The following is a 26,218-nucleotide window of genomic DNA, read 5'->3' as shown; positions in this document are numbered from 1 at the left end:
TTTTAGGTATAGGAAACACGTCAGTACACACCGGTACCGCATAGTATCTATCCAACCTACATAATTTTTCTGGAATTGCAACCGTGTTACAATCATTCAGAGCCGCTAATACCTCCCCTAGCAATATGCGGAGGTTCTCAAGCTTAAATTTAAAATTAGAAATCTCTGAATCCAGTCTCCCTGGATCAGATCCGTCACCCACAGAATGAAGCTCTCCATCTTCACGTTCTGCAAACTGTGACGCAGTATCTGACATGGCTCTCACCTCATCCGCGCGCTCTGTCCTTAACCCAGAGCTATCGCGCTTGCCTCTTAATTCTGGCAATTTAGATAATACTTCTGTCATAACAGTAGCCATGTCTTGCAAAGTGATTTGTAAGGGCCTCCCTGATGTACTTGGCGCCACAAAATCACGCACCTCCTGAGCGGGAGGCGAAGGTACTGACACGTGAGGAGAGTTAGTCGGCATAACTTCCCCCTCGTCTGGTGATAATTTCTTTACATGTAAAGATTGACTTTTATTTAAAGTAGCATCAATGCAATTAGTACATAAATTTCTATTGGGCTCCACATTGGCCTTTAAACATAGTGAACAAAGAGATTCATCTGTGTCAGACATGTTTAAACAGACTAGCAATGAGACTAGCAAGCTTGGAAATACTTTTCTAAATAAATTTACAAGCAATATAAAAAAACGCTACTGTGCCTTTAAGAAGCACAAAAAGCTGTCACAGTTGAAATAACAATGAACCAAAATAGTTATAGCAACCAATTTTTCACAGTAAATGTATTAAGTTAGCAAAGGATTGCACCCACCAGCAAATGGATGATTAACCCCTTAATACCCAAAAACGGATTAACAATTTAATAATTAACGTTTTTCTCACAGTCAAAACACACTGTCACAGATCTGCTGTGACTGATTACCTCCCTCAAAATGAATTTTGAAGACCCCTGAGCACTCTAGAGACGATCTGGATCATGGAGGATGAAGTAGACAGATTGTGACTGAATTTTTACTGCGCAAAAAAGCGCTAAAATAGGCCCCCTCCCACTCGTATTACAACAGTGGGGAAGCTCAGAAAACTGTTTCTATGCAGAAAACAAAGATGGCCATGTGGTAAAAATCATGCCCCAATAAGTTTTATCACCAAGTACCTCACAAAAAACGATTAACATGCCAGTAAACGTTTTAAACATACATTTGAAAAGTTATGAATTGTTATTAATAAGCCTGCTACCAGTCGCTTTTACTGCAGTTAAGGCTCATACATTATTTCAGTATTAACAGTATTTTCAGAGTCAATTCCATTCCTTAGAAAAATACATTCAGTGTACACACACTCATCAGCCTAATACCAGTCGCTATCACTGCATTTAAGGCTGAACTTACTTTACATTAGTATCAGCAGTATTTTCTCAGTCAATTCCATTCCTCAGAAAAATAATTACTGCACATACCTCATTTGCAGGGGGGCCCTGCATGCTATTCCCCTTCTCTGAAGTTACCTCACTCCTCAGATGAGAACAGCCAGTGGATCTTAGTTACGTCTGCTAAGATCATAGAAAACGCAGGCAGATTCTTCTTCTAATGCTGCCTGAGAATAAACAGCACACTCCGGTGCCATTTAAAATAACAAACTTTTGATTGTAGAAATAAACTAAGTTAAAAAAACACCACAGACCTCTCACAGCGACCTATCTAGTTAGGCTGCAAGAGAATGACTGAATATAACATGTGAGGGGAGGAGCTATGTAGCAGCTCTGCTGGGTGATCCTCTTGCAGCTTCCTGTTAGGAAGAGATATATTCCATAAGTAATGGATGACCCGTGGACTGACTACACTTAACAAGAGAAATTAGACTTATTTTTGGCCTTGAAAGGCCTATCTTGTGGAAGGGCGTGGCCCTTTCCCCCAGTGATGTCTGAAATAATCTCTTTCAATTCTGGTCCAAATAGAGTTTTACCTTTGAAAGGGATGTTAAGCAATTTTGTCTTGGATGACACATCCGCTGACCAAGACTTTAGCCAAAGCGCTCTGCGCGCCACGATAGCAAACCCTGATTTTTTCACCGCTAATCTAGCTAATTGCAAAGCGGCATCTAAAATAAAAGAGTTAGCCAACTTAAGTGCGTGAACTCTGTCCATAACCTCCTCATATGGAGTCTCTCTACTAAGCGAGTTTTCTAGTTCCTCGAACCAGAACCACGCTGCTGTAGTGACAGGAACAATGCACGAAATGGGTTGTAGAAGGTAACCTTGCTGTACAAAAATCTTTTTAAGCAAACCCTCCAATTTTTTATCCATAGGATCTTTGAAAGCACAACTATCTTCGATAGGAATAGTAGTGCGTTTGTTTAGAGTAGAAACTGCCCCCTCGACCTTAGGGACTGTCTGCCATAAGTCCTTTCTGGGGTCGACCATAGGAAATAATTTCTTAAATATAGGGGGGGGGGGGGACAAAAGGTATGCCGGGCTTTTCCCACTCCTTATTTACTATGTCCGCCACCCGCTTGGGTATAGGAAAAGCGTCGGGGTGCACCGGAACCTCTAGGAACTTGTCCATCTTGCATAATTTCTCTGGAATGACCAAGTTGTCACAATCATCCAGAGTAGATAACACCTCCTTAAGCAGTGCGTGGAGATGTTCTAATTTAAATTTAAATGTCGCAACATCAGGTTCAGCTTGTTGAGAAATTTTTCCTGAATCTGAAATTTCTCCATCTGACAAAACCTCCCTCATGGCCCCTTCAGATTGGTGTGAGGGTATGACAGAACAATTATCATCAGCGCCCTCCTGCTCTTCAGTGTTTAAAACAGAGCAATCTCACTTTCTCTGATAAGTAGGCATTTTGGATAAAATATTTGCTATGGATTTATCCATTACAGCCGTTAATTGTTGCATGGTAATAAGCATTGGCGCACTAGATGTACTAGGGGCCTCCTGTGTGGGCAAAACTGGTGTAGACACAGTAGGAGATGATGTAGTATCATGTTTACTCCCCTCATCTGAGGAATCATCTTGGGCAATTTCATTATCTGTGGCAGTACTGTCCTTACTTTGTTTGGACGCTATGGCACAATTATCACATAAATTTAAATGGGGAGACACATTGGCTTTCATACATATAGAACATAGCTTATCCGAAGGCACAGACATGTTAAACAGGCTTAAACTTGTCAACAAAGCACAAAAAACGTTTTAAAACAAAACCGTTACTGTCTCTTTAAATTTTAAACAGAAAACACTTTATTACTGAATATGTGAAAAAGTATGAAGGAATTGTTCAAAAATTACCAAAATTTCACCACAGTGTCTTAAAGCATTAAGAGTATTGCACACCAAATTTCAGAACCGGAGCAGTTTATAAATTTAACCCCTATACAGTCCCAGCTATAGCCTTTGCTGAGACCCAACCAAGCCCAGAGGGGAATACGATACCAATTGACGCCTTCTAGAAGCTTTTCCAGCAAATTTCAGATCCTCACACATGCATCTGCATGCCCTGCTCTTAAAAAAACAACTGCGCAGTAATGGCGCGAAAATGAGGCTCAGTCTACAACTAGGAAGGCCCCCTGACTGGAAAAGGTGTCTAACATAGTGCCTGCCGTTTAATAAACGTTCCCCAAGTTTATAAATGCAAATTGTCAGCATAAATATGAATAAAATGCCCAAATAAAGCAATCGATTTAGCCCATAAAAATGTCTACCAGTTTTTTAGCCCATATTAAGCCCTTTATTCTGTTTGTTTGACTAAGAAAATGGCTTACCGGTCCCCATGAGGGGAAATGACAGCCTTCCAGCATTACATGGTCTTGTTAGAAATATGGCTAGTCATACCTTAAGCAGAAAAGTCTGCTAACTGTTTCCCCCAACTGAAGTTACTTCATCTCAACAGTCCTATGTGGAAACGGCAATCGATTTTAGTTACTGTCTGCTAAAATCATCTTCCTCTCACAAACAGAAATCTTCATCCTTTTCTGTTTCAGAGTAAATAGTACATACCAGCACTATTTTAAAATAACAAACACTTGATAGAAGAATAAAAACTACATTTAAACACCAAAAAATTCTTAACCATCTCCGTGGAGATGTTGCCTGTGCAACGGCAAAGAGAATGACTGGGGTGGGCGGAGCCTAGGAGGGACTATATGGCCAGCTTTGCTGGGACTCTTTGCCATTTCCTGTTGGGGAAGAGATATCCCACAAGTAAGGATGACGCCGTGGACCGGAAACACCAATGTTGGAGAAAAAAAAAGGATTGGTTAATCATAATGTTTCAAAAAGAATTAGACTAGCAACATATTTTCCTTTTTATGTTGCCACAAACAAGAAAATTAATCAAAGATTACATTACAAATGTCCTATATCAACATATATATTTAATATTATTGATTCTCTATCTATGCAGAGGGCTAAGGACACCAATTACTATATATATATATATATATATATATATATATATATATATATATATATATATATATATATATATATATATATATATATATATATATATATATTCTACCCGTGTCTGTTTATCAACAACTACAGACCAGAGACTTGAACTAAAGCATATTCGAAACATACATTAAGATGATATGCAGAAGGTATTATCCCCTTGGTCATAGGGAGTAGCCCCATCATCTGTTAACCATATATGATGTTCAAAATACAATACCAAATATTTAAGCACAACTATTATACACGAGCCAGTAAATGGCCAATACTGAGGAGCTCTGAGATGGTGGCTATTCTTACTTCTGCCAATAAATAATTATGTCAAACTGAGTTAAAGTCATGTGGCAGTAAACTCTTAATTTTAAAGATTCAGTAGGTTTCCTGTTTGCATAATATAGGCAACTTGTCACCACCCCTTGCTGTTGTCCTGACCGGTTCTATAGCCTGCCATCTGAATGTATTTACATTTTGGTGGTGCAGATCTATAAAATGTTTTGAGAGTTCAGAACATGCCCGCTCATTTGAGATGTAAGACAAGTGCTCTCTAATGCGTTTACCTACCACTCTCGTAGTCCTACCTGTATACTGTTTTTTGCACTCAACTATGTAAACAACAAATGTGCTCTTGAATTTCCAACAAAAGGTTGTGTTAATTGTCTCTCCTGTGATATGGGATCTAAATGTGTTTGATACATTTACAGGTATACCCTGCTCATACAGCGGGTTAGGGACCGGAGCCCCGCTGTAAAGTGAAAACCGCCTTAAAGTGAAACAAGGCAGTTTTAGCTTTCTTTTTACTTGCCAGTGTGTTTAAAAACATGTTTGAACGAACATATATTAGGGGTGCAATAGTGCTACGTTTAGTTTAACACTCGCAGAGCACAGTATTCAATTATTATTCAATAAATACTGTACAAATAAAATAGTGACAATAACTGTAGTAAAATTTGCCAGACTATAGCACTGAGACACAGATTGCACTGTAATGCTGTAGACAGAGTGAACTAAGCATAATAAAATGGTGCCAGTCACTTTTCCCGCAATTTAACGATGATTATAGCACTGTTTTAAAATCCTTGGAGGCTGAACTTCAGCTCCACAAAGTGCTGTATTAGCGAAGCGCTGTAAAGTGAGGTATACCTGTATATAGTTACATGATGTACATGCCTTTCTTCCACATGTGTATAAAATTTGTATTGAGTGTGTATAGGGTGAAGTTTTATTGGCCCATTGTTTTTAGCCAATCAGGAAATGGGAGTACCACTTAACAGGTCAGATTATGCTTTGCTTAAGAGCTTAACATTTAAAAAGAGGGTGCACCTAAAATTTAAATTGATTAATTAGAAGTAATTATAATGAGAGCTCAAACCCAAAAATAAGACAAGTGTTCCTCCAAACAATTGTCAGTGAAGAAATAGTTAAAACCGGTAAGGGGAGCTGTTGTATGTATATAAAATTGTCTAATGATGGAAAAATGTGATAGATATATAGAATTAGAATAAACTACTGAATTTGTAGATTAGGATTGAGTAACTATGTGGAGTGAATATTAAATAATTGTGCTTAAAAGGGACACTGAACCCAAATTTTTTCTTTTGTAATTCAGAAAGAGCATGCAATTTTAAGCAACTTTCTAATTTACTCCTATTATCAATTTTTCTTCGTTCTCTTGCTATCATTATTTGAAAAAAAAAGGCATCTAAGCTTTTTTTTGGTTTCAGTACTCTGGACAGCACTTTTTTATTGGTGGATGAATTTATCCACCAATCATCAAGGACAACCCAGGTTGTTCACCAAAAATGGGCCGGCATCTAAACTTTCATTCTTGCATTTCAAATAAAGATAACAAGAGAATGAAGAAAATTTGATACTAGAAGTAAATTAGAAAGATGCTTAAAATTTCATGCTCTATCTGAATCACAAAAGAAAAATTTTGGGTACAGTGTCCCTTTAATGTAAAACAATGCTATAGGATAAATTGTTAGTTATAGATGTTGATAGTTTGATTTCATAACGAAACAATGAAAGAGTATAACCCAATGTAATACAATATTTAAAATAGTACGATTTTAATATAATATTTAAAATAAAAAAAAACAAGATAAATTATTTAAAACATATAAAGTGACAACGTTGTCTAAAGTTAAATGCAATGATAAATAATATGAGCTCAAATAATGATTATAGTTAAAATTAAAAAGAGATCTCTCTTTTTAAAAATTTCTTTGTTTTAAAGGATCTCAGAAGCGCTAAAATTTATATATCACACTGCAGTGGATTTATTGCTTAATGTCTGTATTGGCAAGATGTAAAGATCGGCTTTTAATTAACAAAATGGTGTCACTTATTAGCCGTCTTATTAGGTAGATCTAAAGGCCATTTAGCTTGTATAAGCAGATGATGTCCCAAGTTAAAACAGTGGATAAACAGTACCTTTGAATGTTGTGTCACACACTTCTGCTCTTTAGCAAGTTTCAAACCTTGCTAGAAATGGACAGGATTCTGTAGCTGCCCTCCTGGTTTTGTGTATTGTGACAGGCTGAAGTTAAAGCTGATTGACCGGTGGTGGTATTGAAGCAGTTTCGCCTCTCCACTTAGTATTTGTAGCAATCCTTTTAAGGCTTTGAAGTAAAGGGATGATCAGGAGGGGTATATACACAATACCAACAATGTAGGGGTGCTATTAGTAATAGCTGTGGATCTGATGTTAAGATGTTGTCTGTTTGAGGCTTTGAAGTAAAGGAATGATCCGGAAGGGTATATACACAATACCAGCGATGTGGGGGTGCTATTAGTAATAGCTGTGGATCTGATGTTCAGATGTTGTCCGTTCAACCTTCATAAGGTGACGAAATCCCAGTAGCATAATTCAGTGTAGAATTCACTCTTTTCCAGATCTGTTGATTTGGAGTTCCAAAATGGGGTAATCCGTGTGAACTTGTTTGATTCACAGACACAGTTTGTAACTGAAAGCCGTTGCTGTCTTAATAAACAGCTTGCAAAACCGGTAGTATTGCGACTGGTATACAAATGTTCAATTAGCTCTAGTAGAGCTTTCAAAAAACGGTTTTCACCGGTTTAAGTGATTAATACTGTGTAATCCAAACACAGTGAGGAGTTTAAGTGTGGGCACTATCTACGCGTTTCGGGCCGTAGTTGATAGTTTGAAAGCTCTACTAGAGCTAATTGAAAATTTGTATACCAGTCGCAATACTACCGGTTTTGCAAGCTGTTAATTAAGACAGCAACGGCTTTCAGTTACAAACTGTGTCTGTGAATCAAACAAGTTCACACAGATTACCCCATTTTGGAACTCCAAATCAACAGATCTGGGAAAGAGCGAATTCTACACTGAATTACGCTATTGGGATTTCGTCACCTTATTAAGGTTGAATGGACAACATCTTAACATCAGATCCACAGCTATTACTAATAGCACCCCCACATCGTTGGTATTGTATATACACCCCTCCGGATCATCCCTTTACTTCAAAGCCTTAAAAGGATTGCTACAAATACTAAGTGGAGAGGCGAAACTGCTTCAATACCACCACCGGTCAATCAGCTTTAACTTCAGCCTGTCACAATACGCAAAACCAGGAGGGCAGCTACAGAATCCTGTCCATTTCTAGCAAGGTTTGAAACTTGCTAAAGAGCAGAAGTGTGTGACACAACATTCAAAGGTACTGTTTATCCACTGTTTTAACTTAGGACATTATCTGCTTATACAAGCTAAATGGCCTTAAGATCTACCTAATAAGAGACACCATTTTGTTCAATAAAAGCCAATCTTTACATCTTGCCAATACAGGACATTAAGCAATAAATCCACTGCAGTGTGATATATTAATTTTAGCGCTTCTGAGATCCTTTAAAACAAAGACATTTTTAAAAAGAAAGATCTCTTTTTAATTTTAACTATAATCATTATTTGAGCTCATATTATTTATCATCGCATTTAACTTTAGACAACATTGTCACTTTATATGTTTTAAATAATTTATCTTGTTTTTTATTTTAAATATTATATTAAAATCATACTATTTTAAATATTGTATTACATTGGGTTATACTCTTTCATTGTTTCGTTCTGAAATCAAACTGTATCAACATCTATAACTAACAATTTATCCTATAGCATTGTTTTACATTAAGCACAATTACTGATGAGCTTAACCCCATGTTCCTGCGTGTTCTTTTTAAACTGGAATAAAATGGATTACGTTTTCATATATACATAGCTTTGTTTCATGGAACTTTTTATTGTATTTAATTAGTGGATGGTGGTGTATTTAATTAGTGAATGGTGGGGTATTTAATTAGTGGATGGTGGGGCATCCACTCCACTTACTATGAAGCCTTTTTGCCTGTTGGCAATCTTATTATTTCCAAAATTGGCCACACAGTCATCTATTGGTTTAGCAGCAGCTCTTCTCCGCCCTCGATTGGTGAGAGTCAGAAGCATAGGACGTGCAGGGATTTCGTAGTCTCAGTACACACAGAACGCCTGAACAAAGCTGCCTCTGACAACTACAGGAGCTGAAGCCAGTCCTTTATCCGACTGGCTGGTAAGAGCCCCGTGGTTCCCAACACGTCAGGGATGCACAGGAAAAGGGGAAGCCATGTAAGAAATCCCTTCCCCTCAGATACATCGTTATATTCTAGACAAGGCTTTTGATCTACTCTCATATAGCCTTTGAATGGCACATGAAAGACCACTCCCTATTGAATTGTGCATACAATTGGAAATCAAAATTAGTTATATATGCTCCATTATATGTGTTTTTATCACGCCAATATAAACTAATATTGCACTCCAATAACCATTATTAATGCACTTTGTTATAGATAATTTTTGCACCTTGTAGAGCCCTTTTTTGTAACATTGCTTCTACAACTGGTAGAGAATAGATTTGTAATGCTGTTCTCCACAGTAGTTATGGAGAACTTTAATGCAGGAACTTGCAGAAGAGCTTTCAGTCTGCCCCAGGAGAATATAAATGATAAATTTGTAACTAGAAGCATTAATGAGACTGATTTGCCAATTGACACACATATATATATACACACATACATACACAGCACGATTTTTAAACTGAAACCGCGATTAATTGCTGTGATTTAAAAACCGAGAGGTCGCGATTTTTTGCTAAAAAAAAAATAAAAAAAAATGTACTGCATTATTCTCCATTATTCTGCTCCATCTAGTTGTTGTTTTTAGCACACATTTGTAAAATGTCTGTTTCACTTTCTGTTTGTGATCTCAGCATCTGATCAAGCAGTTGAAAATTTAAAAGCAGAGCCCATGCAGGAGATGTGAAGAGGTACTTATATTTCCCCCTAGGAACCTCTGCAGTCTGAAACTTAGGGTATGTAATCATTATGGAACCATGCAGAAAACTGAAGAGGGAAAAGCCACTTATATTTCCCACTAGGAAAGTCTGCAGTCTGAAACTTAGGGTATGTAATCATTATGGAACCTCCCACACAATCTCCTGCTCTCTGAGAAATGGCTCAAATACATAGCAGAATCAGTTAACCCCACGGCTGCCAAAAAGGCTAAAAATGCATTCCCCTCTGCTGCTGGGTTAACGTAACTGCATCTACAATGTATTTGATATCAGCAAGGCACAGCATTTCTGAAAGGAGCAGCCCCCCACCCCTACTGCTATATATGCCTGTATTGGATTCCTGCACAGGAGCAGGGCTCATTTTTAGTCAAATGTGTGTGTGTGTGTGTGTGTGTGTGTGTATGTGGTTTACACTGCTTCATATGTTAATCATACCACTGTCCACAGTTAGAATGACTGTCCAAGAAAACTTGACAATGTTGTGTGTCATAAGACCAAATAACTGGCTAGTGGCTACTATTTAATCACACCACAGGCAGCAAATTTTATTTTAACTATTTTTTGTTTTGTATTTTTATGCTCCAAGAGTGTATTGGGCATTGAGAAACATGTACATTAAGATTCTGTAGTATTAAATAAACTTTTTAATGCAAAATGAAGGTGTTATAGTAATTTATAAGAAAATCGCGATTAAATCACAATTGCGTTTTTTTCCCCAAAAGCCCTAAAAATATATAAATATAACAATGCTAACAATGGTATTGAGCAGGTTGGTCGTTCCTGTGAGTGCACTTCTCTCTGTGTGTATTTAGCCTCCCTATGGGGAAAAAGGGGCAACCAGACGTGGACTCCTTGCTCAGTATGCTTAGAGGAATACTGCTACACCTCACTGACGGGGCCCAATGAAGGCCGAAACAATCGTCTGGGGTTGCCGTGTTCCTTTTTCAGAGAGGAATTGCCTGGTATTTCGGCGCTGGACTGACCGTAATAGGCGGGATCAGTCTGATATACTACAGGAAAGTTCTACTCTGTGAAAAGCATGACTGGGCTAAAAGAAGTTGCACCCAGGATAGAATATATATATATATATATATATATATATATATATATACATATATATATATATATATATACACATATATATACATATATATATATATATATATATATATATATACATATATATACACATATATATACACATATATACACACATATATATATATATATATATATATATATATATATACATATACACACACACACACTCAGCTTGCTTCCTCGCCTGCAATATTTGGAAACAGGAACCGACAGCAAGTATTCATTGTGGAAACACGTCTCATGTCATGAGAGTATTGGTCCGCTGCTGCACTATCGGTCATCCATGAAGTATGAGCGGCGAGAAAATATAGAAATAAAATGCAATGCAAGTACTGTGTCTCCTACACTGAAAACAGTGTTTCACCATCTACAGCTGTGCTTGAGCGTGTTCTATACACTAAGTACTCGAAGTGATACAAATGGTGATGTTTCGCTCTGTGATTTAACTAAGGATCGCTACATGCAACATTGTTTCTCTTTCTTTCCAAATTTGCAATTGTCAATTGGATACAAATAAGAGACTTGTTGCAATTCGGCTGTTTGGCAGCGACGTGAGCGTGTTTTTTACACTAAGTGCTCACTAGGTCTGCTCTTGGTTCACGGACTTAAAAGGAACATATGCTCTCTACTTTGAATACTGCTGAAATTGTTGTTATTCATTATATATGTTAGAACATGTTTTTTTGCACTTGGGATGGGTGAGCGGAGTCAGTTTGATGACCTACATTAAGATTAAATAAACGCTTTTTCTCCAATGAGGATTTAAGTGTGCAACCTTGTCATTCTTTGATACCCACGTATAATTGTGGTTGTCTTCTCTCTTTTTCTTTTGTTAAATAAATATATATATATATATATATATATATATATATTATTTTTTTATTTTATTTTTTACATACACACACATACTTTTTAAAAAAAAAATTAGATCATTCATTTTTGTATCACATAATCACCTATTGTGTTTACTATCTTTTATTTTTCATCATCATAAAAAGTATTACACCGTCCCTACTTTATAGTGCCACCCGGCTGGCAAAACTTTCTGTAGATAAACACTGCAATAAAAAAGTTTAATATTAGCTAATTTCATCTTAATACAGGATAAAAATTTAGCCAGGTGGTCATTAAATTCAGCTGGTTGGTGCACCAATCCAAAAGGTCCATGGAGAACACTGTGTGCCATTCATGTCTTTTAAAGCCAACTTGCCACATTGGGGTGAAGATAAGATTCAGCCTTAGAGGAAGAGCCCAAATAATACATTTGTGCAGAAAATGTCCACACAGAAAAATAGTTTCATCCATCCTTAAAAACCGTAACGTATACGACTTCTATATGCTGCTATAAAAATCTATCTCTGGCTTCTTAAAGGGACACTAAACCCAAATGTAATGATTCAGATAGAGCCTGCGATTTTAAGCAACTTTCTAATTTACTCTTATATTTTTTTTTTCTTTGTTCTCTTTCTATCTTTATTTAAAAAACAGGAATGTAAAGTTTAAGAGCTTGCTTATTGGTTTACTAACTGTATCCAACAATAAGCAAGCGCTATCCATGGTGCTGAACCTAAAATGGGCCGGCTCCTAAGCTTTAAATTCTTACTTTTTAAATAAAGATAGCAAGAGAACAAATAAAAATTGATAGCAGCAGTAAATTAGAAAGTTGTTTAAAATTACATGCTCTGAATAATGAAAGAAAACATTTGCTAAACATTTTGTTTAGTGTCCCTTTAACATTAATATATACACTTTCTAATTTTATTCTCATAGGAATGCATTTGCTCTGCTAAGATACTCTATAGTTTTGGATGCCCTATGACTTAACATTTATCTCCTAGGCAGATATGTTATCTAATAACTTGAAGGGTATGCAAAAGGGCTGTATTTATGTTGGACTACTAAGGCATTTAAACATGCATTTTGGAACACCTTAGCACTATCCAACAATTGGTTTATACTGCATTTTAGATACAAGGTAATTACAGAGGTAAACTGTGTATAGTTATAACTATGTTGATTATGCAAAACAGGGGAATGGGTAATAAAGGGATTATTTATCTTTTTAAACAAAAAAAAAATCTGGTGTTGACTGTGACTTACGTTAACAAATTTAATGCACTTTAACAATCCAACCAGTATCTTTATTTTATTGAAAAGTTTATTTTAAGACAATTTGTATTCATATTCCTATGATATTAAACTAGGACGTACAATCCTGAGGTCGTGAGAAATGTGAACAATCTGGACAAGAAGCCTGCTTACTTTAAACTCGAATAGAAAACTGGTTTCTGTGCAAGTAGTTAAGTCTCGCTGAGCATTACTATTTCCTGCTATGGTATGATACACTAGTGTTCTTTTAAAGGGACAGCAAAATCAAGATTAAACAAATTGATTAGATGGTGCATTAAATTAACAACTACAGTTTACTTATGTTATCAAATGATCCTTATTCTCTTGGTATCCTTTGTTAAAAAAAAAAAAAAAGAGTAATCCTTTGCACGTTCAGGAGCGTGCATGTGTCTTTAGTCATCTGGCAGCAGTGTTTATAGCAATGCTATACATAGTTACAAAAACTGCTGCTATAGACTGCATCACACAAGTGCACATGCCTAAGCTCATATCGGCCTACCAAGATTTAGTCTTCAACAGAGAGTACCAAAAAGAACATTTTATGATATAAGTAAACTGGAAACTTGTTTAAAATTGCATGGTCTATCTGAAACATGAAAGTTTAATTTTGACTTTACTCTCCCTTTAATGTTGATGTGGGATCAACTTTTTTTCCTCTGTAACAATAGTTTAGTATGGACATAGCATTCAGTTACTGGCAAAGCCTCGCCTCCCCTTTACTGCCAGCTTCAGTTCTACTTTTATATTATACCTATTTGGAGATAGGTATTTCAGGATGGTGATGCTGAAAATGAAGAAAAAATAAAAATAAAAAAAATTTAAATGTTGACCCCTCTCAATACAGCCTGAATGCTACCATAGGCATCCAGCTACTCCCAGACATCCTTCAGGACAGCAGTGGGCAGTTAGTTATTCATCATACAGCCCCTGCCCCCATTAAAGGGACAGTCAAGTCAAAATTATACCTTCAAGAAAGGATATGCAATTTTAAACAACTTTTAGCATCAAATTTGATTTGTATTCTTTGCTGAAAGCTAAACCTAGGAAGGCTCATAAACAGAAAGCCGTCTCTTATTTCACTGCATTTTGACAGCTTTTCACAGCTGCTAGTTAATTTGTGCCATATAAATAAAATTGTGCTCACTCCTGTGGAGTTATTTATGAGTCAGGGGGAACTGATATAAGGGGGGAGTTTGCAGAGGCTTCTATACACAGTAATCACAGAGGTAAAATTATATATATAGAATAGCTTTGGTTATGGGTATAAAAAAAAAAAAAAAAAAAAAAAAAAAAATTTGATTATCTTTGCCAACAATAAAAATGTCCAAGTAGCCTTTCCCTTTAAGATTAACCAGAAGAATATAGAATATGGAATTGTTCTCACTGAAAGAAAAATTGTAAAGTTGTGGATGCATGGGTAATATTTAAATCAAGCTCTAGCAAGTTTTATAGAGATTTTGCAAGTAGAACAAAGCACAAAAGACTTATCAGTGTTTTGAATAATAAATCTCTAATGTTTTGAAGACACAGATGTGGAGATAACATTATAAATAGTCTGTTCAAGGCAAAATAAAGAGATCAATTCAAATGGGGAAAGAGTTCACTAAGAGTTGGAACCGAAGATCTAGACATCCTCAAATCAAGCTCTAATAAAAGCACCTTGATTTATGTAAAAAAAAAAAAAAACCATCGTGGATCTGCTATTTCATATGTAACATATTATAAAAGTATAGCACAGTAAGGAATCTGAAATTTTATATTTAATTATCAAGAGTATTTCATTTTCTACTGCACTATGAACACAGAAGACTACTGCAACCTAACCCCAAATCATTTGATATCATATGACCAAAATCTAGGAGCCAGATCAAAAATCTAACAGCCAAGTATTTTTGAGCAGACTATTTTTTGTATACCAAGTGAAAATCCACTCTCACTGGATTTAAAAGGCAAATAGCAGTTTATTTTTAAAATAAACTGCTGTTTGCCTTTTAAAATCCAGTGAGTATGGGTTTTCTCTTTGCTTAGTGAATACAGGCACATACACATTCACAGCTGATCCAATCTCACCAAGCTAAATTTTAGGAGTGGCTGGTGGTATCATCTTGGGACACTTATCCAGGGCCTAACATTTAAATTAACAATCTCAAAGTGTTTACTGACCCTTTATATTGGAATAATTAAGTTATTTCATAACCTTGTAGATGTGAGGTAATTGTTAAACTACAAATGTTATGTCCCAAAAAAAAGGAATGTAGAAGCATAAATCATCAATCCACACTTCTCTCTCCAGACAGCCTGTATGAGTCAAATGTCACTAAGGGCTTGATTTATCCTTCGCATCCATATGACTGCAGGTACTCACAAGAGAACCTGCAGTCACGATTTATCAAGAAGCGGTCATCAGACCGCTGCTTACCTAACCTCTTAGGTGGAGAATTTCAATCTCCCCGCTCTCATCCGACCGGGGAGATAGACAGCTCCTGCCTACGCGTGATTGGCTGTGCGCGGGCAGGATTGCACACAAGTGCAAAATAGCGCTTGTGTACAATGTTGAATTCCACCAGCGGATTGCTGACCACCAGAGGCAAGCTGGGGCAAATATGTCCGCCCCTGTTCGATAAATCTAGCACTACGCAGCTACATGCAACTAATAGGATGTCCCTGCAGAGGTTGAGACAGTAAAAATATTTAGGAGCCAGTCAGTGGTATTGATAGAGAGAATAACCCCAAAAAAAGTTAAGAGCCAGTGTCTCCCTGGGATTGTCGAGCCCTGTGTTTATGGCTATAAAGTAAGCGTTAATTCTAAATGTCTGATATACTTTGAAGCACTGAAATCAGGGCAGGGCACAATAGAAAAACCATAGAGTCTATTAAATCAACTCAAAACAGTTTCAGAACAGACACCCAGTGTTAGACATGACGTAGTGTGTACCATACAAACAGTTTATTAAAGACTGTTATAGCAATAACGATCTCCTGGTAGCAAACACGAGCCTTATTTTGTTTTGTTGTGGATGCTTGGGCTCATAGATCCTTGTTTCCCTGAGCAAATACAAATTTGCAGGTTTCCAAAGAAATGGAAGAACTGCAACTGTAAAAATAGGCATGTTACAGTTTTTGGTGCATTTTTTGCTTCCCTACATTCACATGAGCATGACTATCTTGCCAAAATTACAATTTTATATATTTAAGATTGTCTCTTATTATAGATATTTTATTCTAAAGCGACAAAAAAAAAAAAAACAACACATTTTATCTTCTAAAGTTAAATTGCCAATATGTTACTAAAACATATCTACAGAATCCTACTGGTGTTTGATGTTGCATGAAACCATAATGTAATTTAGGAAAGAACTTTTTTTGCATTTTGTTTATTATTTCTACAAAAGTTGTTTTTCCCGCAGACCGATCATATAAAATGTTTAATTCTGCGAAAGCAATAAAAATTATAGGTAAATGTATGTAATAGAAAAAATAGCTTCAGTCCATGTGTAAGAAACTGTCAAGTATTATAAGAGGTAAAAATGTATATTTTAGAAAAAAACGGTTTACATGCCAGTGCTCAAAAAAAATAAAAAAATAAAAAATAAAGAGGCAATGACATTTTATCCGCAAATTGCAGAATGTGAAAAATAATATTTTACTTTCGCACAATGCTGGAATGGATGTTTTGCAGGATTACTTTCATGGCCCTTTAACTTTTATTGTAAAAAAAAAAATAAAAAAAATAAATAAAAAAGTGACTAAAAGAGCAAACATATTGGCAGATAATTCATCTGTGTCTCACGGTCCACAGAGATTAAAGGGACAGTATACTGAAAAATAATTTTTCGCTTAATGTATTTACAATTGCTTTTTTTACCAACTGCAGAGAAAAAAAATGTATGACAAATAGCTTTTTATGTTTTTTTGTGTATATTAAAGCTCTGATTTTGTGTTTTGAAGCCACAACCTAATAAAATGGGTTGAGCTTGTAGATATAATCAGATCTCATTTCTGTATCACATTGTATACATATACCTGCTTCTTTATCATATATCTGTCCATAAAACAATCACCAGTACTTGGAGAGAACAATGGAAAATCAACATTGTATTACCTTATCTTTGCTATATCCTACTGGGAGTATAATTTCTTCTGCTGGCTGTGTTTACAAAGCTTATATATAGCTGGGACCTGCGGCCACAAACTTTCAGAATAGGTGGGGATACCACATGCTAAATCAACTATTTCAAATGCCAATATAAGGGTAAAGGAGCTACTTGTAAACACTTTAATGCACTCCAGCAGTTAAAGTGGATCATTGGGAACAAATTAAAGGGGAGAAATTTTTTGAGTAAACTGTCCCTTTAACTAGAAGCAAAAGTAAAAATTACTTCCTTGTAAATATAGTTCCTTTTACCCAAGGTCACTGTAGATACTTAAGATTTTAGAACAATTATACTACATAAAATAATTTATTTGTATAAATAATTAGAGAAAACGAGTTTAATATTAAGGAAAACGTATACATTTGGAGATATGTATAAACATGCAGGGAAACGATTTGTTTGATTACATAAATCACAGGGGAAATGCACACGCTAATGCAAATATACAGGATTGTAAGTTTGTTCGCACAGCACAGCTGTATTCAAAACTTGATATTTTACATAAGAACAAAACACCTGTGCTCATCCTCACACCCCTTTCTGATCTATATTGTCAATATGGCCTCACCTCCAAAACAGAGATGCAGCCTAACCCAATGCCTCATTCTATCGCGCTTCCTATTGGTGAAGGGATTATAGCTCCCTCTGACATTGGACAGTGTATACTGTCACTCTGATTAATCACCCGCCTCTTTTCGCCTTACAAAGTTGCTCTGACGGGACACATAAATAATGCTTTGTTCAACTGCCTCTTCTCTCTCCGGGAGAAGAAAAGATTGGTTTTGTTTTCTAGAACATGCTGTCTCTTCTATCACAGAGGCTGCGCCAAAGTCTATGATAATGATGGTTATGTAAAATACCAAATAGCTCCCCTCCCCTCTCTGCACACGCCCCTAGACATGGAGAGCAGCACAAGAGAGCCCTCTACCCAGCAACACACCCCCTACACAGCCATAACATCTATTGTAAACAACTACAGATGGAAAAGAACAGAGTCATTTAAAAAAAAAAAAAAAAAAATAGAAGAAAAAAAAAAAAAAAAGTATGGAAAAAGAAAGGGTGGCATGAAATACCTAGCGCGGCGCTTGTGGACGGGTAATATGGAAACAGGGAAATGAAAAAAAAAATTAACCCCTTTATAACAAGTTGAAGTAGAACAAGAGCACGTGACCGCATCAAAATTACGCAATATATGTGAAAGTAAACACACAGTGGATAACTTATGAGTGACCATATAATTACATGTAATTCACATAAAACATTTCAAATCTATTTCAATGTTACTTGTATAATTCGTGTCAGGTGATATTCCCTGCGCTGGTTAGAAATGGAATTTTCCAGAAGTTTCTTTACAAAACATTGACAACAATCAATACCGCTTCCTCTTTCGGAAAAAAACATATGTAAATGAAAGGCTATCAATAGAGCCTTTACCCTATCAATGTGCTGCATGAGTCATTTGAGTTAGGCGTTCAATGAATGGACAAAGCACATAAGAAGAGATGTGTATTATCTCCTGACCAGTGCCACCAACACACCCACTCCTGCAGCATGGAGCCGATCGCTCGCACTGAGGCACCACGCCCCCTATAAAGCTGCTTGCTGCACATGCAACTGGAGCCCCTGCACTACATGCATATCCTGGCACCGTAGAGCAAACAACAAGCTCATGAAACACATTAGAGCATGGATTTAAATGACAGAGTGAGGCAGCGCTTTCAGCTTACAAACAGAAATGAGCAGCTACACACCCCCAATGCACCTATATAGCGTTATATTCACACTATAGATACGAAAAGCATGCTATTACTGTCAGCTGTACTTGTGAAACTGGAGGTTTAATAACCCATTTTGCTGTGTTTTTCTAAGCACATAAACAACTTTCCCCTGTTGTTCCAGCCCTATTTGCACATTATATACATAATCGTCCTAGTTGCCCCGTTCAGTGTGACTCTTAATGAACAGTTCTGCATCCTCATCCCTATTTGACTACCCACTCTGCACCCCAGTCATTGTGCAATCGCCCACACCCCCTCCTTGGCACTCCCTCACCTGTCCAACTAGAAAGGTTCGCTCCTTTAACGTCAAACAACACAGGTTCTGCTCTTCTTTAAGGGTTTCACCCTCCCTGATGCTGCTGCTGATGCCCCAGAACAGACTCCATGCTTTTTGGTTTGTTTTGTTTATTTCCTTCCTGACGGGTTCCCGGAAAGCGCGTGACTCCCTAACCATGTGACCCATAGATAGCCCAATCAGAACTGCCTGGCACCCGGGATTAGCAAATCGGAGAGCGGAATGCAGGGGAGGTAATAAAAAGGAGGGTGGGAGAGAAGTGAGGTTTATTTCTAAGCAGGATGGCTCTGCAGAAATGGAAATAAATGTGCCTTTGAGAGTAGGATGGTAAAATGTACATCTAGTTTTGTGATGTGCACGTTTGTACAAATGTTAGACTAACAAACTGGTTAAATATGAATTAGATGGATAATCCAGTGTATCACAAATTGCTAACCTGCACGCTAACTCTTGGCAAATAGCGTTGTAATGCACTGCTTTGCATCCCTCTCATGGATAAAACGCGGACGATCTATTGCTCATGTGATACATTTAACACCGTTCAGTGATGTGACACATTAGGGAGAGTGTATAGAGTACACATAGATCATATAATATCTGAATACAATTTAGTTGCTTTCTGATTTGTTAGGATGACTGTGGGGGAATCCCAATGTGGGAGGATTCACAGGGCTGTTTATTATATAAATGCATTTCATTCACTGCTGTACTATATATGCTGTATGGCAACCAGTCCATCGTATAGTAGTCTATTGCCCTTGTCTTTCGCCACTGAATTTACTTCCCATATTTCTTAACATTCATAGGATTAAAGACAAGGAAATATAAACATATTAATTAGCAAACGTTGTGGGTGAGGTTTAATCTATTCAGTGGGCGATGGTTAAGGATGTGCACGATTTAAAGTCAGTAGATGGTGAACAACTCCGCTGCAAACTGGGTTCCAAGCTTCCTGTTTCTAACAGTAAAGTGACAGGTTACCCAGTACCCCAATTATTTTACATGATTAGCAACCGATTAAGAAATATATTATAATTCCCCCCCCCTCCCTCCCTCCCTTTCAGCCAAAATGTTATCGCTAATGAATTAAACTAGAGAAGAGGTTGGGAAAACTGCTGGCAAAAGACTGCTGTGATTCCTCCCCATGTGACAGCTCTGTACACGTGGACTGCATGAAACCTGTCATTATTAACCGCAGCAGGCGAATCTGGGATATTGTTATGTCTGCTGAACTCTGGTTATCAAACGTTTCTAGCTGTTGATTGAATTCACACATGTGGTTGCAATTTAAGAATGGAGTGTGGTAGGAACACTGTGTTTTTAGCTATTAAGACAATATGACCAAATTAGGGTTTTTATACAAGGCTACAGCAAAAAGAAAAAATGAAGAAAAAAAACCATAAATCCTCAATTTTTTATGTTTACATGCTGGTAAGTATATACTAGTCCTAAAGCCCGTTCACACAAGCCATTTTTTGCAGTACAGCGGTCCCACCCCTTGCTCTCTCTCCCCTCTCTTTTGCTCTCTCACCCCCTCTCTTTTGTGCTCTCCCCCTCTCTTTTGCACTCTTTCCCCCTCTCTTTTGCGCTCTCTCTCGCTCCACCTCTCTTTTGCTCTCTCTCTCCCCCCCTCTCTTTTGCTCTCTCTCTCCCCCCCTCTCTTTTGCTCCATCTCTCTTCCCCTCTCTCTCTCTTCCCCTCTCTTTTGTTTTCTCTCCCCCATCTCTTTTGCGCTCTCTCCTCCCTCTCTTTTACGCTCTCTCTCTCCCCCCTCTCTTTTGCATTCTCTCTTTTGCACACTCTCTCTCCCCCTCTTTTGTGCTCTCTCATCTCTCTTTTGCGCTCTCCCCCCCCTCTCTTACTGTCTCTCTCCCCCCTCTCTTTTGCTGTCTCTCCCCCCCCCCTCTCTTTTGCGCTCTCTCTCCCCCCTCTCTTTTGCTGTCTCTCTCCCCCCCTCTCTTTTGCTGTCTCTCTCCCCCCCTCTCTTTTGCTGTCTCTCTCCCCCCTCTCTTTTGCGCACTCTCCCCCCCTCTCTTTTGCGCACTCTCCCCCCTCTCTTTTGCGCACTCTCCCCCCTCTCTTTTGCGCACTCTCCCCCCTCTCTTTTGCTGTCTCTCTCCCCCCCTCTCTTTTGCTGTCTGTCACCCCCCTCTCTTTTGCTGTCTCTCTCTCCCCTCTCTTTTGCTGTCTCTATCCCCCCCTCTCTTTTGCTGTCTCTATCCCCCCCTCTCTTTTGCTGTCTCTATCCCCCCCTCTCTTTTGCTGTATCTCCCCCATCTCTTTTGCTGTCTCTCTCTCCCCTCTCTTTTGCTGTCTCTCTCCCCCTCTCTCTTTTGCTGTCTCTCTCCCCCTCTCTCTTTTGCTGTCTCTCTCCCCCTCTCTCCCCCTCTCTCTTTTGCTGTCTCTCTCCCCCTCTCTCTTTTGCTGTCTCTCTCCCACTCTCTCTTTTGCTGTCTCTCTCCCTCCTCTCTTTCGCTGTCTCTCTCCCTCTCTGTATCCACCCTCTTCTGCTCTCTATCCCCCCTCTTTAGAGCTCTCTGTCTCTCGGCATCTGGCCCCGCCCATGTCACGTCCACCCGCGTCACGTCCTGCCTACTCCATGCCCGGCCACGCCCACATCACACCCGCCCAGCCACGTCCACTCCGCACCTGCCCGGCCACGCCCACTCCACACCAGGTCAGTTGAAAGGCCAGGTGTGTTTGTCCTTGCGCAGTCTCTACTGCGCATGACAGCTTCGGACAAACACACTTGGCCTTTTATTATATAGGATATATATCAAATCAAAATAACGTTTTATATCAGGTTTATTTTTATGTATACATCAAATTATCTTTTATATTTAATTTGCCATTTATTTTGATCCATGGTCTATATAATTTTGTAAGGTATGAAATTTTCAGTCAACTTTGTATATATGCAAAATAACCACAATGGGATTGATTTATCAAAGGCTTTGGCCAGCCTTTAACCCCCCCCCCCCCCACCCCACAACTGCAGCTTATCAGAAGAGAACCTGCAGACCGTATTTATGAAGCAGCAGTCATCAGGCTGCTGCTTCCCTAACCTTACACCACCTCTTAGGTGGCGAATTTCAATCTTATCCGAACGGGGAGATTAACAGCTCCTGCCCGCGCGTGATTGGCTGTGCGCAGGCAGGGTGCCGGATTGCAGGCGATCGCAAAATAGCGCTCGTGGGCAATGCCAGTGGAATTTCGCCCACCAGAGGCAAACTGCGGCTGACAGGGGTGCGTATGTGCGTCACTGCCGCTGCTTGATAAATCGACCCCAATGAGTTTAAAGGGGCATGAAAGCCAACATTTTTCTTTCATTATTCTGATACAATTTTTAGTTCCAATTTACTACTATTATCAAACTTGCTCCATTCTTATGTTATTCTTTCTTGAAGAGATTTCTAGATCGGTAGCGTGCACATGCCTCTAGCCCTACATGGCAGAAAACAGTGCTGCCATTTTGGGCTTGATTTATCATTCATATTCTCCTATATTTTCTCCTAAAAGTTCTCATGAGAAATAATTCCCGTATTTATCATTTAAAAATGTGCCTAAAATTGGGCAAGTTCGACTGTAAAATTCTCCTACTCTGTTCTTACTCTCCAAAAAAAGGGTTACATTAGATCTTTTTAGTCGTATTTCATATAGTTCTCCTCATTAATTCTCCTAGTTACAAATTTATCTTTTTTTTATATTATTATTAGTTACCAACAATCCTGTTGTAAATTGGCAGCTGCTTACATATAAGTTGGAGACGCAGCTCCTATAAACAAAATTAGAGACACAGCTCCTATAAACAACTAAAAAAAAAAAAAAAGACCATTGTTGCTAATTTTTCCATCTGCTTAAATATCACATCATGGCAACGAAATCAGCTTTGACAAATTGTAACCATCTTCGGCAAAACAAACCCCAGAAAAAAAGAAAAGGAGAGTTCCCTTGTACCCTTAGCTTCAAACTCTTCCTCAAGACCTATTGCCCTCCGTCATTATATATCAACAGCATCTACACAGACATCCCAAGTCTCCCGGAATCTCCGGACTTCTCCCGCATTGAAATAGCGGCTCCCTGACGCCCGCAAACCAATTAGACTATCCCGGAATTAAAGTTCAACCTACGGCAACTAACCAATACAATTTTTTGGATAATTTATTATACAATTCATTCTTCAGCTAGTAGTAGAGCGTGCATAATGGTTTGTTTTGTGTGATGACATCACACAAAATAAACCGTTATGCACGCTCTGTTACTAGCCAGTCACTGGTTTGTTTTGGTCTGTGTGATAGCTTGTTGGCCCTTTCCGTTCAGCAGTTTTGTGATTGGCTGAATAACTACAGTCCATCCTCTGTCACCGCATTTGAGCTCAGTTTCAGGAAAGATCTGGCTGCTTCGTTTGCGTTTTATGCTCCAGTGTAAATGCCGGTATAGTCAGATAACACAGAGGATTAATTGAAGTCAAGTTGTCGATAAGAGGTCAGGTGGAGCTACCTATGCCTATAAAGGTTGTGACACACTGCAAGCGGAGCGGTGCGCAGCGTGTAGATGCGGCTGTGCGTGCTCAGTGTGTCCTGCCTTTTCATCTCTGAGCACCCTGCTGCGTCAGGTTGCGTAGCTGAGCGCTCAGAGATGAAATAATTGAACTTCAGAAGCGATGCGACTTGGTGCGAAGCAGCTGCATCACCTAGCGCCGCATCGCTTGCAGTGTGTCACAGCCTTAACAGAGGGGAGGGTGTAACACAACAGCTTGTGAAGTAGTGTATGACTGAGACTCCCATTAAGCACCAGTGTTATAGAGCAGAGTATGGTTGCCCCTACTGTAGAACTGACCTTACAGCAATAATACTGCTCCAGTTATGCACCACTGTCATGTAGTTGGGTTAAGCTGCCTTTACAATGATTACACTGTTGTGTGTAGTAGAGTAGAGCTGTCCTCTCACTTTGTAAATTGCCAGTATTTTTTTCATTTTTTGGGGGGGGGGGGTCCAGGTGGGGGGGTACCTCCCTGAAATGAGTTTTTGCAGGTTGGGATGTCTGTCTACAAGACCCTCACACAACCAATACTGAGGAAGAGCCTCTTCCATAATAAGTGTTAAAAAAAAAAACAGAATTTATGCTTACCTGATAAATTACTTTCTCCAACGGTGTGTCCGGTCCACGGCGTCATCCTTACTTGTGGGATATTCTCTTCCCCAACAGGAAATGGCAAAGAGTCCCAGCAAAGCTGGTCACATGATCCCTCCTAGGCTCCGCCCACCCCAGTCATTCGACCGACGGACAGGAGGAAATATATATAGGAGAAATCATATGATACCGTGGTGACTGTAGTTAGAGAAAATAATTCATCAGACCTGATTAAAAAAACCAGGGCGGGCCGTGGACCGGACACACCGTTGGAGAAAGTAATTTATCAGGTAAGCATAAATTCTGTTTTCTCCAACATAGGTGTGTCCGGTCCACGGCGTCATCCTTACTTGTGGGAACCAATACCAAAGCTTTAGGACACGGATGAAGGGAGGGAGCAAATCAGGTCACCTAAACGGAAGGCACCACAGCTTGCAAAACCTTTCTCCCAAAAATAGCCTCCGAAGAAGCAAAAGTATCAAATTTGTAAAATTTGGCAAAAGTGTGCAGTGAAGACCAAGTCGCTGCCTTACATATCTGGTCAACAGAAGCCTCGTTCTTGAAGGCCCATGTGGAAGCCACAGCCCTAGTGGAGTGAGCTGTGATTCTTTCAGGAGGCTGCCGTCCGGCAGTCTCATAAGCCAATCGGATGATGCTTTTAAGCCAAAAGGAAAGAGAGGTAGAAGTTGCTTTTTGACCTCTCCTTTTACCAGAATAAACAACAAACAAGGAAGATGTTTGTCTGAAATCTTTAGTAGCCTCTAAATAGAATTTTAGAGCACGGACTACGTCCAAATTGTGTAACAAACGTTCCTTCTTTGAAACTGGATTCAGACACAAAGAAGGTACAACTATCTCCTGGTTAATATTTTTGTTGGAAACAACTTTCGGAAGAAAACCAGGCTTAGTACGCAAAACCACCTTATCTGCATGGAACACCAGATAGGGCGGAGAACACTGCAGAGCAGATAACTCTGAAACTCTTCTAGCAGAAGAAATTGCAACCAAAAACAAAACTTTCCAAGATAATAACTTAATATCTACGGAATGTAAGGGTTCAAACGGAACCCCTTGAAGAACTGAAAGAACTAGATTTAGACTCCAGGGAGGAGTCAAAGGTCTGTAAACAGGCTTGATTCTAACCAGAGCCTGCACAAATGCTTGAACATCTGGCACAGCTGCCAGCCTTTTGTGAAGTAAAACAGATAAAGCAGAGATCTGTCCCTTCAGAGAACTTGCAGATAATCCTTTCTCCAAACCTTCTTGTAGAAAGGATAGAATCTTAGGAATTTTTATCCTGTTCGATGGGAATCCTTTAGATTCACACCAACAGATATATTTTTTCCATATTTTATGGTAAATTTTTCTAGTTACAGGCTTTCTAGCCTGAATCAGAGTATCTATTACAGAATCTGAAAACCCACGCTTTGATAAAATCAAGCGTTCAATCTCCAAGCCGTCAGTTGGAGGGAAACCAGATTCGGATGTTCAAATGGACCTTGAACAAGAAGGTCCTGTCTCAAAGGTAGCTTCCATGGTGGAGCCGATGACATATTCACCAGGTCTGCATACCAAGTCCTGCGTGGCCACGCAGGAGCTATCAAGATCACCGAAGCCCTCTCCTGATTGATCCTGGCTACCAGCCTGGGAATGAGAGGAAACGGTGGGAATACATAAGCTAGGTTGAAGGTCCAAGGTGCTACTAGTGCATCTACTAGAGTCGCCTTGGGATCCCTGGATCTGGACCCGTAGCAAGGAACCTTGAAGTTCTGACGAGACGCCATCAGATCCATGTCTGGAATGCCCCATAATTG

At 38.7% G+C, this 26,218-nt stretch overlaps 1 protein-coding gene across 1 annotated transcript in view; it reads right to left on the bottom strand.

Annotated features, from left to right (window-relative positions):
- CREBRF (CREB3 regulatory factor) overlaps window positions 1-19,388 on the bottom strand; it is a 349,666-nt gene extending 330,278 nt beyond the window's left edge. Inside the window, exon 1 of the mRNA XM_053717136.1 lies at window positions 19,251-19,388. The gene's annotated coding sequence lies outside the window, so the exon portion shown is untranslated. The remainder of the gene's footprint in view (window positions 1-19,250) is intronic.
- Window positions 19,389-26,218: the final 6,830 nt, after the last annotated feature.

The sequence above is a fragment of the Bombina bombina genome, chromosome 6 (assembly GCF_027579735.1).
Source record: "Bombina bombina isolate aBomBom1 chromosome 6, aBomBom1.pri, whole genome shotgun sequence".
NCBI classification, from domain to species: Eukaryota; Metazoa; Chordata; class Amphibia; order Anura; family Bombinatoridae; genus Bombina; species Bombina bombina.
The sequence above is the reverse complement of the archived record's forward strand: the minus strand, read 5'-3'. Positions and strand labels throughout refer to the sequence as shown.